The 18,697-nt window shown below is 43.4% G+C and overlaps 1 long non-coding RNA gene across 1 annotated transcript; it reads right to left on the bottom strand.

Moving 5' to 3' along the window:
- Window positions 1-4,196: 4,196 nt before the first annotated feature.
- Window positions 4,197-7,247, bottom strand: LOC103795757 (uncharacterized). Its single transcript, XR_623372.5, has 2 exons — window positions 6,765-7,247; window positions 4,197-4,767 (listed from the first exon to the last, which is right to left on the bottom strand). It is a non-coding gene; the product is annotated as an uncharacterized LOC103795757 (long non-coding RNA).
- Between the last annotated feature and the right edge of the window lie 11,450 nt (window positions 7,248-18,697).

The following is an 18,697-nucleotide window of genomic DNA, read 5'->3' as shown; positions in this document are numbered from 1 at the left end:
TTAAATGAGTAAATGAGTGGTTTAGACAAATAATGTTGACTCGATCCTCTCTTACCTTGGTCAATGAAAGCTGTATGCAATTTATTTACTTATTTATTTACTTTTTAGACGAAGTCTTGCCCTGTCGCCCAGGCTGGAGTGCAATGGTGCAATCTCAGGTTACTGCAGCCTCCACCTCCCGGGTTCAAACAATTCTCCTTCTTCAGCCCTACAGGTGCCTTCCACCATGCCCAGCTAATTTTTGTATTTTTAGTAGGGACGGTTTCACCATGTTGGCCAGGTTGGTCATGAACTCCTGACCTCGTGATCCGCCCACCTCAGTCTCCCAAAGTGCTGAGATTACAGGCGTGAGCCACCGCACCCAGCCAAAATCAATGTATGCAATTTAAAGTATTTGTTCTCCTACCAAAATCTAGGCCCATTAAAATATGTTAACCTCAGCAAATAATCAGCCTGGAGAATAGAAATTCAAATAAAGGCAAATCACATTGCCATTTTTTCTGAATGTGTGTGACATTAGACTAAATCTACAGAGACCCTGAACAAAGGAAGCACTCTTCAAAGTTAGCTAATGGGCCGGGCATGGTGGCTCACGCCTATAATCGCAGCACTTTGGGAGGCTGAGGCGGGTGGATCACGAGGTCAAGAGATCAAGACCATACTGGTCAACGTGGTGAAACCCCGTCTATACTAAAAATACAAAAAAAATTAGCTGGGCATGGTGGCGCACGCCTGTAGTCTCAACTACTCGGGAGGCTCAGGCAGGAGAATTGCTTGAACCCAGGAGGCGGAGGTTGCGGTGAGCCGAAATCGCGCCATTGCACTCCAGCCTGGGTAACAAGGGCGAAACTCTGTCTCAAAAAAAAAAAAGTTAGCTAATGAAAATGAAACATTTTTAAATATTTTCAAAATGAATAAATTAAATAAAACAGAAAGCTTTTACCACACTGGTCTGAAGAGATAGAATCAATAGTTGTATAAAGTGTGTTAACTATCAGGATGTTAATGTATAGAGTTTTGGTTTTGGGACATTACACATCAGATCAGAATCAATGTAATAAATAGTCATGCTGCAATGGAGTTCTATTAAGATCTAAAATGTCAAAACATTTCGGCAGAACTGTCATGTGGAAATCAAAGCATATTCAAATGGGAGAAAATAGACCCTGCAAGTTTATTTATAGGCCTAGCAGTGTGACACTGGATAAGTAACTTCAACCGTTCACTCTTAGGATTTATTCTGAGATTTAGAAGCCTATCACAAGAAATGTATTTCTGGATCGATTAAATATTATGTATCTATCATACTAAAGGCTCTTCCTACACTCAGGGTGTTGTCCAGAAGAAAACGTGTTTTCTGTCAAACTGTAATTCTGGTTAATCCACTGCTGGTTTATTAAATGTAATGGAATCGGGGACAACCCACGAGGTTTGTCCTGATATGCACATAACAACCTGTTGCAATGAAAACCCTGCCAGCAGCAGCAGATAACTCCGCTGTAGTGAGCTGCGAAGAACAGGCAGTGTGTCAAGGATGGGGGAACTGAGGGCTTCGTGGGAGGACGCAGCCCAGAGCGGAGCCACCACACCCGGGGAACCCAGCTCACGCAGGCTAATTTTTACGTCGGGCCCTATGGCGGCCCCGCCTCTTTCCCCTCCCACTTGTTGGCAGCCCCACCTCTTTCACAACCGCCAACTGTCCCGCCTTACGCCCGCCCAATTGCTGACAGCCCCACCTCTTCCACACTCCCCCTACGGCCCCGCCTCCCGCCCGCTCACTTGTTGGCGGCCCCACCTCTGCCATACCTCGCCTGCGCCCGCCTACGCCCCGCCTCCCGCCCACCCACTTGCTGGTGGCCCCGCCTCTCCACACCCCGCCGGCAGCCCCGCCTATTTCCCCGACTTCCGCCAGTGGCCCCGCCCCCTGCCCTGGGACCCTAGCCCGTCGTGTTTGGAGACCCCTGTTCCTCTTCTATTCCTCTTCAGCTGAGGTCTGGCCTGCGATAGTGTCCGCGGTGCGGCCCTTTTTCTTGGTTGTCTATGACCTCGACATCGTCTTTTCTTTTTTTTGTCCCCCTTCCCCCGCCCCCCCGCAACATCGTCTTTTCTTTAGTTGTGCGCCCCAGGTTCAGACTCAGCCTTGTCTGGTACCCCTTCCCTGGTGAAAGCTGAGAACCCAAGGACCAGACCCAACCTGCCCGCAAGCCTTCTCCCCTTACCAGGGCAGAAAGCTTTTTTGTATGACTCCATGCTCTTTGTTTAAGGTCTCGAACTAATTTGTGAACTTTTGAGCTCCATGGCATGGAGTTTTGCAGTCAGATTGAGACATCCCATTTGGGATGAGGTTATTATCTACTCTAATGTTTAGTGCTACAAATTTAACTTTCATACAGGTTACTTTATTTTTTTGAGACAGAGTCTTGCTCTGTCGCCCAGATGAGTGCAGGTGCATGTCTCAGCTCACTGCAACCTCCTCTTCCCGGGTTCAAGTGATTCCCCTGCCTCAGCCTCCTGAGTAACTGGGACTACAGGCATGCGCCACCACACTAGACTAATTTTTGTAATTTTAGTTGAGACAGGGTTTCACCCTGTTGGCCGGTCTCGAACTCCTGGCCTCAAGTGATCCACCCGCCGTGGCCTCATAAAGTGCTAGGATTACAGTCATGAGTCACTGTGCACGCCCGTATAGAGGTTACGTTTTGAACAAGAAAAGCCCCACACAGGCGGACATGGCCTTGTTTTTTGCACTGTTAAAAAGCAAATGGCTGATTCGAGGTTGTGCATAATTGACTTAGCACTGGATATTATGCCTATCACTAATTCATAAAACAATACAAATGAAATATGTAGAATGGTAAAGTGGTGATTAGTGTGACAGTGGCTCAATTTAAACAAATAGAAGGTCATTAAGTCAAAAGATTATAGGGACACCTGGCAGGGAGTTCTGTATTCTTCTACAATCTGTATTTATATACAGGTGGCTCACGCCTGTAATCCCAGCACTTTGGAAGGCTGAGGCAGGCAGATCACCTGAGGTCAAGTGTTCCAGACCAGAGTGGCCAACATGGTGAAACCCTATCTCTACTAAAAATACAAAAATTAGCCCGGTGTGGTGGCACGTACCTGTAGTCCCAGCTACTCAGGAGGCTGAGGCAGGAGAATCGTTTGAACCGGGGAGGTGGGGGTTGCAGTGAACAACGATCATGCTACTTCACTCCAGCCTGGCGACTGAGCAAGAATCTGTCTCAAAATATTTCTTAAAAAAAAGGGCCGGGCACGGTGGCTCATGCCTATAATCCTAGCACTTTGGGAGGCCGAGGGGGGTGGATCATGAGGTCAAGAGATCGAGACCATCCTGATCAACAAGGGGAAACCGCGTCTCTACCAAAAATACAAAAATTAGCTGGGCATGGTGATGCACACCTGTAGTCCCAGGTACTCGGGAGGCTGAGGCAGGAGAATTGCTTGAACCCAGAAGGCGGAGGTTGCAGTGAGCCGAGATCGTGCCATTACACTCCAATCTGGGTAACAACAGCGAAACTCCATCTCAAAAAAAAAAAAAGGATTATACTGCCACCAAAAGAATAGTGACATGTGGGAAAGTAAAGCAGAACACAGAAGTTTTATTTACAACATAACTATAATAAAAGTATCTATGCATGGCTGGGCACGGTAGCTCACGCCTGTAATCCTAGCACTTTTGGGAGGCCAAGGTGGGCAGATCAACTGAGGTCAGGAGTTTGAGACCAGGCTGGCTAACATGATAAACCCTGTTTCTAATAAAAATACAAAAAATTAGCTGGGCGTGGTGGCACACACCTGTAATCCCAGCTACTCAGGAGGCTGAGGCAGGAGAAGTGCTTGAACCTGGGAGGCAGAGGTTGCAGTGAAACCAGATTGTGCCATTGCACTCCAGCTTGAGCAACAAGAGTGCAACTCCATCTCAAAAAATATATAATTTTTATAATAATAAAAATAAAAACAGGTATGCATATAAATACAGATTATAGAATACAGAACTCAAACTAGAAAATCAGACTCTTCTTAAAGGAAACTGAGGATGATTCATCCCTTGGTAGTGCCCTTTAGATACCTGGAGCTCTTTTGATTCCTGCTCTTTCTGAATTCTGGTTATCCAGGATTTTCTTCTGTGAACTTCCCTCTATTAGGCTAGAGTACAGAGTATGCTACAATAATAAAGAGGCCTCAAAATATAGTGATTTAATTGAGACAGAAACTTATTTCTCATCTAACAGTCCAGAAGTAGGAGTGGTAGAGGCTGTAGTGAATCAGCTTCATTAATTCATCCATGCACTCTGCTTTCTGTCTGTTTTGGTTTTATTTTGGTTTTGGTTTTGTTTTGAATCCTGCCCCTTCTGTAATCCCTGGTTTCTTTCCCGTTGATGCTTGGTATTTTTCCTAATTTGCCTGGTTAAATGTGGGTCACTGCAGTAGATCTGCACTGGCGCCACTTAGTGCTGGAGAAAGGCAAAAGAGCAGAAGCAGAGGGCAACCAATTTTTTCAAAGCAAGTGACACAGAGTGCACATACAACTTTCATTCATATTCCATTGGTGAGAACTTGGCCACACTTGATTGTAAGGCAGACGGGTAATGTGGTCTCTAGCTGGGACTTCATGTGCCCAAGTAACAAAGTATTTGCGTTGTAAAAGGGAAGAACCGACTTTGGGAGACAACTAACATTTCACGATCTGCCCATTTTCTTCTGACCAACTTTCTTGAGATAACTTGCTTTCTTCTGAATTTCCTAAAGAGAGGTTCATTTACTTCAGTTTACAGACAGTCCTTGTTTGCAATCAAAGCACCTTAACCGATGCCTCATTCTTCAGGCTCTAATTTAAATGATACTCCTAAAAGAGGCTTACCTGATACATTCTGGAAAGTAGGTGCCCTACCTGTTTCCTGCTACCATTTTTTTATATCACCAGCACTTATCACAGTTTGAAATTATAATTCTTTTGCTAAGTTTTTGTCTGTCTCTTCCACCGTGTCTCTTTTCTTCACCACCACATCTCTATCACCTAGCACAGTGCCTGTCACTGGATAAGTAAAAAGTAAATATTTGGTATTGAATGAATGAAATAGTCAAGGATGACTCTGAGGGTTCTGAAAGCAACTAAACATATTGACAGCAAGTGAGAATACAGGAAGATTGGGGCAAGTTTGGAGGAAGAGGAGAAGACGATCAGTTTTGCAAATGTTGAATTTGAAGTTCTGACTGAGTTCAAGGTGACATCCAGAAGGCAACTAAATATGTGAATCTGAAGCTCTGGAAACAACATGAGATTGGAACTACAGATTTGAGAGCCTTGAGAATTGATTAGGTCACTCATGAAGAACATGGTGAGAGAACAGAGAACATTTAGGAGGGAATTGCAAGGAACAAAAACATTTGCTTGGTGGGCAATGGAGCGAGCCTGGGAGGAAATATCAGGGGCTGTGAACAAGAACCAGAGAGAAGATATATTCAGGAAGGAAAGAGCAGTCACAAGTGACAGAGATTGGCGGTGGTGGCAAATTATGTTATGATAACCTGTTTTTTGCCAGCTAAAACTCTTTCTCAGACTAAAAAGTGTTCAGGTTTTATGTTAGCTTCTTGAGCCAGACAGACTCCATCTTAGCCTCTTCATTTTAGTGATTTTCCCACCATTAAGTATGTAACTATAGTATGTAGTTGGGGCAGGCTGACACTGAGCACCTCCAGGAATGCATTTGTTGATAAGCGGCCGAGTTAAGTGGTCCCAGCAGAGCCTGGGAATGCAGGTGCTGTTGAGCGCCCAGAGCTCTCATTATCTGTAAGTTGTATGTGTTTCATGACAGCTTTACCCCTCGCACCTGGCACTGTTTTATTTCTCATGTACTCGTTTATCTTTTAACTTTTTGCTTACTCTGCTTTTGTAAAAAATTTACTTCAGCTAGGTTCACCTTCCCTTTTAAAACTAGGGTATAAAAGACCACCTAACTTTTTCTTAGGGACTGAGAGAATTTTGGGCGTTAGCCACCTCTTGGTCGCCGGCATAATAAAGGACTCATAATTCAATCTCAGAGTGTGGCTCATTCCTTGACTCGCTCGGGTACAACAATGTCATCTGTCTGAAAGGGTTCTTTAGACCTCCCAAGTAGGAGGCTTGGGTATGGCAACCTCAGCTAGAATAGTTTCAGTGGATTCGTAGGCTATGGACAGAAGACAGAAGGTTAAGAATCAAATGTAGCAATTGTAGAACATGCTTTGAAGAAGTGCAACCATGATAATAAGAGAGATTTCATTTAGAAAGATAGGCAAGGTCAAAGGAGGTTTTTTTTTTTAGAAGGAAAATCGGAATCTAGGTAAGTGAAAGAGAGATAGGATGGGTGAAAATGACTGATGGAGGAATTTTGACCTACTGGGTTTGAGGTGGGAGGGGAAAACAGAAGGGTGCTCTTCTCTGAAGGTGTAAAGATAAGTTTAGAGGAGGAGAGACTAGCAAGGAGTTGAAAAGTTTTTGTCTGATGGCCTTCGATTTATCCATGAATGAGGGAGCAAAGTTATCTGCTGCAAGGATGCAGGCGGAGGAGAAAGTCTGGACTGGTTTTTAGGAAACAAGGGGGGTGAGGGAAAGATTTAGATTGAGGACAAATAGGTCGGCTTTTGCCTTTCTATGGTCGAAAATTATTTTTCCTTTCGTCCCCTCTATCCCTTCTTAACCTAAGCTTGTCCCAAAAAAGACTTCAGGCTACCAAATCCAAATTTTTCCACCAATATACCTCGATACTTGCTTTTTCTCCAAAAAACAACGGGCAACTAACACGCAGGGCGGAGACAGCAAACAGTTACTCCAGGCTTCCTTCGTTCGAGTAGGGAAGACTGAACTGACCTCGGCACTGTGCAGACTCCCAGCCTCTGCTACTGTGGGTTATTCTCCTTACAGTGCAGTCACCTCGTAAATGCTTGCTGAGAATAATGGAAGATTTCGAGCCAGATGGTTGCCTCTTAAGTAACGTTCCCCAAAAGACGCAGCACATATTTAAGTCCTGCTGAAGCAATCAACGCTGAGGAACCAGGTTATTGCGTTTTTTTCCCCTCGCCGCATGTCTCGACGCCACACTATGAGCATGAATCGCGTACTGACGAATTTCTGTTAAGCGGGAACGCGGTGTTCGGACCAAAACACCGAGAGCCGCAGCCGCAACCGCGCCAGTAAGACTCCGGGGTCCCAACCCTGTAAGGCAGAAATGGCTCCCCAGCTCAGATGATGCCACACTAGCGTAGCCTCCAGACCGCCCAGTGTGGGTGTGTCCAAGCTCACGTCGCCCGGCCTGACACCCACCCCTCCCCCGGTGACGTCACCGCACTGCAGCTTTTAGGAGCTTTTCGCAGCGTCTCCTACCGCCGGGCGCGGTGGCGCGTGCCTGTAGTCCCAGCTACTCGGGAGGCTGAGGTGGGAGGATCGCTTGAGCCCAGGAGTTCTGGGCTGCAGTGCGCTATGCCGATCGGGTGTCCGCACTAAGTTCGGCATCAATATGGTGACCTCCCGGGAGCGGGGGACCACCAGGTTGCCTAAGGAGGGGTGAACCGGCCCAGGTCGGAAACGGAGCAGGTCAAAACTCCCGTGCTGATCAGTAGTGGGATCGCGCCTGTGAATAGCCACTGCACTCCAGCCTGGGCAACATAGCGAGACCCTGTCTCTTTTGCCCCCCTCCTTCATTAATGTAAATGGACAATGTCTTTGAAGTTAAAAAGTTTGCCTCCTTTCAGGTTCATACGTATTCAGAAACTAATGTGTGCATTAAAAGAGGAGCCCTCTTTTTCTCTAAAGGAAAAAAAAATTTTAAAAATAGATGTTACTGGGGTTTATGGTTGGCTTTCTCTCTCCACTATTCTATTTATCCACTGTTTTACGTTTCCCTTAGCGTCAAAACTCACCAGTTGACGGGATACTCCGGGACTTGTAACCGCCTCATCACTGCCCCCTACCGGTGCATATTCAGAACGTCTCTGCGAAAAGGTGTTATTACCCTCGGAACCAACAGGGGCTGCTCGTTTACCCACAGGCAGTCGGAAAAAATGGCCGCCGGACCACAGAGAGCAAAAAGTACGTTCTTTTTAAGAATTGCCGAGTTCTTCCCACGGCCGTCCTGGATGCTGCTTCCAGTTTCCAACACTATTCCTCTGCACTGACCTGTCGTGAGCTTCCCTCCCTACCTCCTGTCACGGATGTCACCTTCTTTCACCCCTCTCCTGTCAAGGATTTTGCTTTAGAATGCTACGGACCAAAGACGCGCTAAACAACAGTCTTTCACACAAATTCTTTAGTTCTACTCGCCTACAAGCAGGGCTAACCTTCAGACGAGGTACCCCACTACCGCCTCCTTGTAAGGGAAAAACTCCTCTCAGAGGAACCCAGAACGCCCTGTGATGGCAGAGGTGAGGGGCCAGCGTGGCAGAATGCGTCGCCCTGCCTCCCCGCTTGCTTCTCTCTCCGTCGGATTGCCAAAAGGTAACGGCACCTAGGCTCTGAAAAGTAACTGAAGCAAAGCGAGTTTAAAGAACGCGCCTAGCGGCCTGGGTCTTGAACCCAGTGTTAATGAGAGCAAACACCTCTGCATCCTCCACTGAGCTGTCCCTGAGCATGTCTCATAATCATGCCTCGTTTTTAAAAAAGAAATAAGTGAATAAGCTGTGAAAGAAGACAACCTCTAAATTTTTCAAAAGTTCTTGGTGGTCTGTGATGAGAAATTTCATCTACATGAAATAACTATTTTGAAGGGCTTACTGTTAAATTCAGGCATTTTAGAGCCAGTGGAAATTGGTTAAGCATTCACATCAATCTTAACATTAATCTGATAATTCATTAGGAATTTAAAGACTCTAAGCACTAAACACAGATTTTCCTCACTATAAAATGAAGCACTGTACTACATTTTTTATAAAGCTGTTTCTATTCTTTTTTTTTTTTTTTTTTTGAGGTAGTTCATTGCATTTTGAACAAGGATAACTGTCAAAAGAGATTCTCTTTGAATCTGAATTGAGCAGATCTCTCCCCCATAACTTCTGGGTCTGCTCTCTCAACCACATGGAATAACTTATTTCAGTTCTTCAGGACAACTTTTCAAGAATTAAAAAATCACCTCCACATAATGCATTTTTATTAAATGAAAATAGGTAGAGATGCTTTTTAAAAAAAAACACTTTACCTTCACACCACCTTCAAAATAGGAAGCAAAATAATTTTGGCAAACTTTTTTTTTTATTGAGACAGTCTCACTCTGTCATCCAGGTTGGAGTTCTCTGTGGGACAATCTTCACTCACTGCAACCTCTGCCTTCCGGGTTCAAGTGATTCTCCTGCCTCAGGCCTCTCGAGTAGCTGGGATTACAGGCACCATCACTCCAGGCTAATTTTTGTATCTCTTTTGTTTTTTACTAAATGGATTACTGAATTGGACTCAGAGTGACTTAGCTGTGGATGTAAGAACTGCATTTGAGTAGCCGCCTCTATTAGACCTGGGGTTCTTACTTCCCTGAGTCTCTTGCATGACCTCTGGGAGAACTCAGCTTTGGAGACTGAGATGTCATAGGCAACATAATGACCCCCTCCTTAAAACTGTCTATGTGCTAACTTACCAAGGAATGTGGATAGCCCCTGAAGCTGGAAAAGGGAAGGAAAGGGATTCTCTTCAAGAGCTTCCAGAAGGAATGCAGCCCTACTCACCCATTTGGTACTTCTGACCTCCGGAACTCTTAAATAATAAATTTGGCCAGGTGCAGTGGCTCACACCTGTAATTCTCAGCCTTTTGAGAGGCCAAGGCATGTGGATTGCTTGAGCCTGGGAGTTCGAGACCAGCCTGCACAACGTGGTGAAACGCTTTCTCTACAAAAAATATGAAAATTAACCGTGCGTGGTGGTGCGTTCCTGTAGTCCCAGCTACCAGGGAGGCTGAGGTGGGAGGATCATCTGAGCCCAGGAAGTTGAGGCTGCAGTGAGCCATTAGTGTGCCACTGCACTCCAGCCAGGGGGACAGAGTGAGACCCCATCTCAGTAATAGTAATAATAATAATACATTTATGTTGTTTAAGCCTCTTAATTTATGGTAATTTGATTCAGCAAATTACCACAGAATAGGAAAGTAATACATGGGGGGAATCAAGCTCAGTCTGTACCTGACAAAACTGTGAGGTCAGAAATGTATCATTTCAGTAACTGTCTTCTTGAACTCCTGACCTCAAGTGATGCACCTGCTCAGCCTCCCAAAGTGCTGGAATTACAGGCATGAGCCACTGCACCCGGCCAGCAACTGTCTTCTTTAGCATACTTGTGCTTAAAAAAAAAATTTTGTGTTGAACACATTTTCACTTGATATTTTTCCCGTGTGTGTGGACTACACTTTTAAGTTTTTAATTATGGTTAGGGTTAAGATTAGGGTTATGGTGGAATATTTTTGACGTATAGCTACTTTAAACTTTTATGTATTCAGATGTATTAATCTAACCCTTTATGGTTTCTGCTTTTGGTGTTTTGCTTTGAAGGGTCTCATTCATGCTAAGAGCATATATATATTCACATAAATATTCACATACTTTTAGAGTACATACTTTACTGATTTAAAAATAATATCATTTGTCCAAAACAATGTTTTCTTATTGTAAAACTCTACATGTGTTTTTGTGTTTGTTTTTTGTTGGTCTTTTTAGAGATGAGGTCTCACTCCATCACCAGGCTGCTGGATTGCAGTGGCATAATCATAGATCATAGCTCAGTGCAGCCTCACTCCTGGGCTCAAGCATTTTGCCATCATCTTCCAAGTGATTGGAACTGTAGGCATATGCCACCATGCCCAGCTTAAATTTGTTTACCAGTAATAGGAGAACTGTTAAAAAACAAAAAAACAAAAAAAAAACTCAGGCCGGGTGCAGTGGTTCATGCCTATCATCCCAGCACTTTGGGAGGCTGAGGTGGGTGAACTACCTGAGGTCAGGAGTTTGAGACCAGCCTGACCAACATGGTGAAACCCTGTCCCTAAATAATAAAAATTTTAAAATGAAAGAAAAAAAAACTTCAGACAAATTAAATTTTTCAGAATCTTTTTGAGGAAAGAATGATTCATGAATAGGACAGCACTCAGATCCAGAAGAAGTTCAGAGAGTTTCATGTTGTGAGCAAGGAGTATTCACAGATAGAGAAAGGAAGTGAAATACTGAAACAGCTTGGTTGGTTAAAGCTCAGTGTTTGCCTTTTTTGGACATGGTTTGATCATTTTGCAGCCTATGATTACCTAGAGCTCGGCAGCTGTGATTGATGGCTGAGACTCAGCTATTTGTTTCAAGAATACACTCTTAAGCTTTCAATTTGTTTACATACCAAATTAGATTGTTGTTCAGTATTTATGGACTCAAGGTACAGCAGCAGCCTTAAGCCAAATTTAATTTAGCAGAACTCTTTCTTTTTAAATGTATTTGCTTACATCTGCCTATTTTTGTGTAATTTATTGAGTATAACAAACTATTCCAACATTTAGTAGTTTGAAAAAACAACCATTTTATTACGTTGCATGATTTTAAGGGTCAGGAATTTAGAGCAAAGCTCTATTGAACAATTCTTCTGCTCCAGGTGAATTTGATCGTGGTATTCAGCTGGTCTAATTTGTAGGCTGGTCTAATTAAGATGACTTAATTCACATGCCTCTGCCTTGACAGGCTTGGCAGTAAAGACATGCTCCTGTCCCTCTCCCAGTAGGCTCAAGGCCTCTCTATAGTAAGGTATTAGACTTCTAATATAGTGACTCAAGCTTCAGGAGGCCAAGCTGGAAGCTACAAGTCTTATTAAAGGCTAGAGCCAAAAATAGCATAGTATCACTTCTGTTTGCTGTGCTTTGTTGGTCAAAGGAATCACAGGCCAGCCTAGATTCAAAATGGGAAGAGAACAGAACCTACTTCATGAGTGGTAAAGAATGTGTGGCCATTTTTAATTTCTACCATACCTATTCTTAACTTTTTTTTTTTTTTTGAGACAGTCTCTCTTGCTCTGTCACCCAGGCTGGAGTATAGTGGTATGATCTCGGTTCACTGCAACCTTCACCTCCCAGCTTCAAGTGATTCTCCTGCCTCAGCCTCCCCAGAAGCTAGGATTACAGATGTGTACCACCACTAGCTAGTTTTTGTATTTTTAATAGAGACAGGGTTTCACCAGGTTGGCCAGGCTGGTCTTAAACTCCTGATCTCAGGGGATCTGTGCCCACCTCAGCCTCCCAAAATGCTGGGATTACAGGTGGGAGCCACCACACCCAGCCTCTTTAACTTAATTAAAAAATTTGTTTTGAGGAACGATCCAAGATGGCCAATCGCTAACATCTCGGGATAGCAGCTCTCAGTGAAAGCGCAGAGAACTAGAGGACGCCACACTTTCAGACAAATTCTGGTCGCTCACGGAGCAGAAGATCCCCAGTGGAGGAGTCACATGGGTGGCCAGCACGACCCTTGTGGCTGGCACAGCGGTTTCGCCAGGTACCTCGGAGCAGAGTAAACAGGGCCGGCTCCCCTTCTGACCAAGGTTTGGAGGACCCACACGGGTCCCCAGCACGACTCCTGAGGCTGGCGCAATGGCTGTGACTGCACCTCCGCGCCGCAACTCTCGGCGCAGAGTAAACGAGACTGGTTCCCCTTCTGACCGAGGTTTGGAGCCCCGGTAAGGCAACTAGTCGCCTACTACGAACACAAGAAGGAAGCCAGACAGGATAATCCTGGGCAGAAAAGCACCATCAGTCTTAACGCTGCCGTTCTGGCCCTAGGAACTAACAACTTGGACGTCCACTCAAGAGACCTAATCTGAAAGATGGTAATTTCAAAGACGACAGGAGGATAAATTTACAATGATGGGAAGAAACCAGCGTAAAGGCTGAGAATACTCAAAATCAGAACACCTCTCCCTCTAAAGATGATCACAGTTCCACATCAACAATGGAACAAGGCTTGACGGAGAACGAGGCGTCCCAATAACAGAATCACGCTTCAGGGAATGGATAATAAGAAACTTCTGTGAGTTAAAAGAACATGTTGTAGCCCAACGTAAAGAAACTAAGAACTTTGAAAAAAGGTTTGACGAAATCCTATTGAGAATAGACAACTTAGAGAGGAATATAAGTGAATTAATGGAACTGAAGAATACAATACAGGAACTCCAAGAAGTATGCACAGGTTTAAACACTCAAATTGTTCAAGCAGAAGAAAGGATATCAGAGGTCAAAGTCCAACTTAATGAAATAAAACAAGAAGACAAGATTAGAGAAAAAAGGATAAAAAGGAATGAGCAAAGTCTCCAAGAAATGTGGGACTATGTGAAAAGACTAAATTTACGTTTGATAGGTGTACCTGAATGCGACAGAGAGAATGAATCCAAGCTGGAAAATACCCTTCAGGATATTATTCAGGAAAATTTTCCTAAACTAGCAAAGCAGGTCAACATTCAACCCCAGGTAATACAGAGAACACCACAAAGATATTCCTCAAGAAGAGCAACCCCAAGGCACATAATCGTTAGATTCACCAGGGTTGAAACGAAGGAGAGAATACTAAGGGCAGCCAGAGAGAAAGGTCAGGTTACTCACAAAGGCAAGCCTATCAGACTTACAGCAGATCTCTCAGCAGAAACTCTACAAGCCAGAAGAGAGTGGGGGCCAATATTCAACATTCTCAAAGAACAGAACCTTCAGCCCAGAGTTTCATATCCAGCCAAACTAAGCTTCACAACTGAAGGAAAAATAAAATCTTTTATGAACAAGCAAGTATTCAGAGATTTTATTACCACCAGGCCTGCTTTACAAGAGCTTCTGAAAGAAGCATTACACACAGAAAGAAACAACCAGTATTAGCCTTTCTAAAAATATACCAAAAAGTAAAGAGCATCAACATAAAGAAGAATTTACATCAACAAATGGATAAAACAGCCAGTTAACATCAAATGGCAGTAATCCTAAATTTAAATTGACTAAATCCACCAATCAAAAGACACAGCCAAAACCCAATGGCATGTTACATCCAGACCTGTTTCACATGCAAGGATACACAAAGACTCAAAATAAAGGGATGGAGAAAGATTTACCAACCAAATGGAGAGCAAAAATAAATAAATAAATAAATAAATAAAAAGCAGGAGTTGCAATTCTCATATCTGATAAAATAGATCTTAAAGCAACAAAGATATAGTGGTAAAAGGATCAATGCAACAAGAAGAGCTAACGATCCTAACACCCAGATACATAGAGACTTAGATTCAATGAGACAGAAAATTAATAAGGATATCAAGGACTCAAACTCAGATCCGGAACAAGTAAACTTAATAAATATTTATAGAGCTCTCCACTTCAAATACACAAAATATACATTCTTGTCAATACCACATCACACCTACTCATAGGTTTAAATGAAACGTTGATTGGCCATTGTTAATACCCATTTTTTTTCAGAATAAAGCAATATTTCCGTTCACCCTCCCTCTTTCTCTTCCTCTTTCTTCCTCTCCTTTACTCATTTTTTTTTCTTTCCTTCTCTCAAAAAAAAGAAAAAAAAAAAAAAGAAAGAAATCAACTTGTAAACCTCTAGATCCAGGTCGGCAATGTCTCTCTCATTGCTTGATTTCCTTCCTTCCCTTCCCTCCCTACCTCCCTCTCTCCCTCCCTCCCCACTTCCTCCTTTCCTTCCTTCCTTCATCCCTTGCTTCCTCCCTCCCTTCCTCCTTCCCTCCCTTCCTGCCTTCCTCCCTTCCTCCTTCCCTCCCTTCCTGCCTTCCTCAAAAAAAAAAAAAAATTGTTTTGTTTTGTTTGAGATGGGGTCTCACCCAGTCACCTAGGCTAGAGTGCAGTGGCACACTCAGAGCTCACTGCAGCCTCAACCTCCTGGCTCAGGTGATCTTGCCACCTCACCCTCCCCAGTAGCTGGGACTACAGTTGCATGCCACCATGCTTGGCTAGTTTTTTATACTTTTTGTAGAGACTGGATTTCAACATGTTACACAAGCTGGTTTTGAACTTCTGAGCTCAATCGATCTACCTGCCTCAGCCTCCCAAAGGGCTGGGATTACAGGTGTGAGCCACTGCGCCTGGCTGTTTTGTTTTTTAAACTTGTGAGCTGTGTCATACATGTGAAACTGTGTAAGACATACACATAATATAAGTTTAAGGAATTTGTAAAGTGAGGAACTGTATAATTGGCATCTAGAAATAGAATTTTGCCTGCATCCCAGAAACCTATATCCAGTACCTTCCCTCTTACAAATAACCACTATTCTGGCTTTGTGACATTATCTTGTTATTCTTTCTGGTTTTAATGCCTGAATATATCCCTAAATAATATTTGAACAGTCTTGACTATTAGAAAGTTATTCCTTATATTAAGATTTAATCCATTGCCCTAAAATTTTCTCATTAATGCTTTCTGTAACCCTTGGGGTTTTATAAATAACAAATTTATCATTATTTTTACCCAGAAGCACCACAACTATTTCTTGCATTACATGGTTTCAATTGAATTTCACTATTCTGCTTGTCCTATCTATATATCTTTCTTGGAAAATAGTATTCCCCAGTACACAACAAAGTATTCCATCTCTGATTTACTATCTAAGCTTAGGACTGAAACATCCCATCTCTCATTCTAGATCCCAGATGTCTATTGATGAGGGCAAACATAGTGATGGTTAATGCTAAGCTTATAAGAGACTAAAATATCTTATATAAAACTAAAATATCTTATATAAAAGATATCCTAAATTGTGCCTGGGGCTCAATTAAGGACTACTGACAAAATAAATGGGAATGGTTTCCTTATAAAAGGATGAGTTTGGTCCTCTTGTCTCTCTCTCTCTCATGCTCTTGTTGCCCTTCCATCATGGGATGTAACATCAAGAAAGCCCTTTCAAGTTGCCAGCTCCTTGATCTTGAACTTCCCAGTCTCCAGAACTATGAGGCAATAAATTTATGTTCTTTATAAATTGCTCAGTTTGTGCTGTTCTGTTATAGCAGTGTAAAATGAATTAAGGCAACAAATAAAATTTGCATGTATTTGAGATGTGTATTTGATTTTTTCTTTTTTGAAACAGGGTCTTACTCTGAAGCTGGAGTATGGTGGCGCAATCATGGCTCACTGCAGCCTTGACCTCCTGGGCTGAAGGGATCCTCTTGCCTCAGCCTCCCTTGTAGCTGAGACCATAGGTATGAGCCAGCACGCCTGGCTAATTTGACAGCTTCCCCAAGCATTTTTTTTTGTAGAGATGGGCAAGGAGGCCTCACTTTGTTGTCCAGGCTGGTCTTGAACTCCTGGACTCTAGCTATCTGCCAGCCTTGGCCTCCCAAGGTGTTGGAATTACAGGTGTGAGCCACCCCACCCAGCCATGTGATGTTTTGATGTGTGTATACATTGTAAGATGATTACTGCAATCAAGTCAGTTAACACATCTACAACCTCACGCTTTGCATGTGTGTGTTTGAGATCTACTTTCTTAGCAAATTTCTGGGTTTTTAAAAATTTAACTTTTATTTTAAGTTAAGTGGGCATATGTGCAGAGTTGTTATATAGGTAAATTTGTGTTGTGAGATTTGTTTTACAGGTTATTTCATTACCCAGGTATTAAACCGAGTACCCATTAGTTATTTTTGCTGATTCTCTCCTCCTTGCATCCTTACCCTCTGATAGTCCCTAGTGTGTGTTGTTCCCCTCCATGGGTCCATGTGTTCTCATCATTCAGCTTTCATTTATAAGTGAGCACATCTGGTATTTGGTTTTCTGTTCCTGTGCAAATTTCAAGCATACGGTACATTACTATGAACTATAAAATCAACATGCCGTACATTAGGTCTCCAGAACTTACTCAACTTATAACTGAAAGTTTGTGCACTTTGACCAATATCTTCCCATTTCCCCCACTTCCCAAGTCCTGGCAATCATGTTTCTACTCCCTGTTTCTATGAGAAACTTCTAGATTCCACCTATAAGTGAGATCATGCAGTATTTTTGTGTGAGTGTGTCTGGCTTATTTCACTTAGCATAATGTCCTCCACGTTCATCCATGTTGTTAAATCTATGCCATTTGCAAACAGCAAGATTTCTTTCTTTTTTAAAAGCTGAAAAATATTTCAGTGTATGTATGTATGTGTGTGTACATATATATTTGCATTCATTATTCATTCATCCATTTATGAAAAGTAGACTATCCCTATATTTTCGGTATTGTAAATAATGCTTCAATGAACATGGGAGTGCAGATATGTCTTGAGGATAGGGGTTTTGTTGCTAGATCACATGGTAATTCTATTCTTAATTTTGTGAGAAGCCTTCATACTGTTTTGCACAATGGCTATACTAATTTACATTCCCATCAACAGCATACAAAAAAAATGCCTTTTCTCCACATTCTTGCAAATGCTTTCATATTTTGGGCTATTCTGTATTGTTTACTGTACCATATGACAGTAATGCTGTGCAGTTATGTGCTATAGACATTTTTGCATCTACTGTTACCAGTTCTGAAATGGCAACAGCGCCCTTTCTGTTTAGAGTCGCCTCCTGCTGGTAGGAATTCTGGTTGCTACCATGTGTAGCCTGCAAGCCTCTAATAGCTCTTTGCAGCGACGCCAAACGCCGGGCGCGGTGGCGCGTGCCTGTAGTCCCAACTACTCGGGAGGCTGAGGCTGGAGAATCCCTTGAGTTCAGGAGTTCTGGGCTGTAGTGCGCTATACCGATCGGGTGTCCGCACTAAGTTCGGCATCAATATGGTGACCTCCCGGGAGCGGGGGACCACCAGGTTGCTTAAGGAGGGGTGAACCGGCCCAGGTCGGAAACGGAGCAGGTCAAAACTCCCGTGCTGATCAATAGTGGGATCGCGCCTGTGAATAGCCACTGCACTCCAGCCTGGGCAACATAGTGAGACCCTGCCTCTTTTGAGTTCTTACCTTATAAAGTATCCTTTCTTCCCATGCATCTATCCTAAGACAAAAGGAATGCAGAGTTTTTAAGAATTTACAGGACTGTTGTTCTCGCTACACTGTGAATCCGCTCTCCCACCCCAACCCCTGCTGGGAATCTTGTCTTATTTTTATTTTATTTCACCATTATCTAGCTAACTACTTGCATATTCATGTTGCCAAGTGTTTGTGGAGCACCGATTGTATACCAGGAACTGCGCTGAGTCTCAGGGGTACCAAGAAAGGTTCGATGAGAATCCTGTAATCAACTGCAGAATGCTCCTTCGGAGAGCCGGACCCATCAAAATAGGAACTCCGTTTTGAGAGTTCGCCTTCAATGTTTAGGATAATTTTAGAAGGACAGAAGCAGTTCTGTTTCGTTACATATCAAAATCTTCTGTCAAAGTAAGCGCACAGGAAGGGGTCCTGAGCCCTGCAGTCCTGCCCTGGTGGGGAAATACTCCTGGTAATAACCTCGAAAATTGTTTCGACCAGCAGGGGTCACTATGAAGGCTGGCTTGAACCCAAAACACCATGGGCAAGGTAACCAGACTGCTCCGTAAGGGTTCAAGGAAGGAGTGCAGTTTCAAGAGAACAGTTTGGATCTTTATTAGAATTGTTTTGGTACAATGAAGAGAGTAAACTGTAACTTGACAATCGACGTCTTCAGAAACGCGAAATACGTTCGTCTCAAGAAATATTGGGTCTTCTGCGCGGCCGTAGATCTCCGCCAAGTGCGCCTGCGC

The sequence above is a fragment of the Callithrix jacchus genome, chromosome 8 (genome assembly GCF_049354715.1).
Source record: "Callithrix jacchus isolate 240 chromosome 8, calJac240_pri, whole genome shotgun sequence".
NCBI lineage: Eukaryota > Metazoa > Chordata > Mammalia > Primates > Cebidae > Callithrix > Callithrix jacchus.
This window is presented reverse-complemented; position numbering and strand designations above follow the sequence as displayed.